Here is a 1,452-nt window from a genome sequence, read left to right on the forward strand (position 1 = left end):
GTGCTCGCTTCGGCAGCACATATACTAAAATTGGAACGATACAGAGAAGATTAGCATGGCCCCTGCGCAAGGATGACACGCAAATTCGTGAAGCGTTCCATATTTTTCGCCACCAGCCGCCGCCGCCAGCCGCCGCGAGCAGCGCCCGGGTTGGTTGCAGAGCGAGCACCGCCCACACTCCGGAGCGGCGAGCAGCCACTGGCGCGCGCCCGGTCTGGTTGCAGACCGAGCATTGCAGACCGAGCACCGCTAACGTTCCCAGCGGCCGCGCACGGGGAGCGGGAGAGGCCCCAGGGCGGTATTCCCTACTTGGGAGATTCTCTCCGTGGGCGGGGCACCTCACCCAGCCATTCAAGCTAACAATCAAGCGTTGGGGGAGGGGCGCGCGCAGGCAGCCTGAAATACCTTCGGGAGCACAGCTGCGACCCAATTACTAAAATTAACTTAACCCGTGAAATCTGCGCACCCTCGGTTCTAATTGATAAGATCTCTCTCAGTTCACCGACCCAAGACAAGAGGCGTGATATTTTTTAGTGCCTCTCGCTAAAGGGGCGGGGGCAACTTCTGATTGATAGAGCCTCCATATTCAGGGATAAACGCTAACAAGAAGGACTTGGCAGATAATAAGATCTATACCACACTAGTCGCAAGCAGAGACTAGTGCCTCTTCTTACCAGCCAAAACAGGCTACAAAGTGTGGAAAGCCTGGGTTGAGAGGTCCAACTGAATGCTAGGCGCTGAACAGTCACCTTGACAACAATTGACTCCCACCCCCGCCTGATTACACTGGAGGCCCTGACTGTCAGAGCCCTTCCCAAAGCCTTGCACTGAGTGGGGATAGAGTGGGGATTTCCCAGCTCTTTGAGCCTCTTACTCCCCAGGCAGAAGCAGTGGCAGCCTTATAGCTGGATCACCAGGCTGCTAATTCAGGAAGGGGGGACTAGGAGAGAGAATCCAGGAAAGCAAACTCTCTCATCGTTGGACCCTGCAAACGCCAACAAGCCTTGACTACCAGCAAGACTAAAGCCAATTATATGACATTGCCATAGAATCCCATCAACTGCAAATCCCTACCTAAATGTGACACAGGGGCAGAGCCTGGGGTACAGAGTCACCGACCAGGAAGAGGGAGAGAAAAGAAAAAGGAAGAAGTTAACATCTCAAAATCAAGAAAAATCCACAGACTTTACAACTTGTTCCACTAATTTTTTTTTTGTTGTTGTTTGTTTCTTCTATCTTATTGCCTTTATTTCCTCCACCTCGGTCCTTCTATTCTCTGCCCATCTTATGCTTCCCTTTTCTTGAACTACACTACCCATAAGTGTTACATTTTATTTCTCTTCTTCATCCTCACCCTCCTTTGGGGTTATACTCCAGGACACTTAACTCTCACTCTCTCCTCTTTTGTTTTTTTTTTTTGTTTTGTTTGTTTGTTTTTGCTTTATTTTGTTT

The 1,452-nt window shown here is 50.3% G+C and overlaps 1 non-coding gene across 1 annotated transcript; it reads left to right on the forward strand.

The window, feature by feature from the left end:
- LOC136386569 (U6 spliceosomal RNA) lies at window positions 1-107 on the forward strand. The gene has a single exon (XR_010747939.1). It is a non-coding gene; the product is annotated as a U6 spliceosomal RNA (small nuclear RNA).
- The last annotated feature ends 1,345 nt before the right edge of the window (window positions 108-1,452 follow it).

This window comes from Saccopteryx leptura, chromosome X (genome assembly GCF_036850995.1).
Source record: "Saccopteryx leptura isolate mSacLep1 chromosome X, mSacLep1_pri_phased_curated, whole genome shotgun sequence".
NCBI classification, from domain to species: Eukaryota; Metazoa; Chordata; class Mammalia; order Chiroptera; family Emballonuridae; genus Saccopteryx; species Saccopteryx leptura.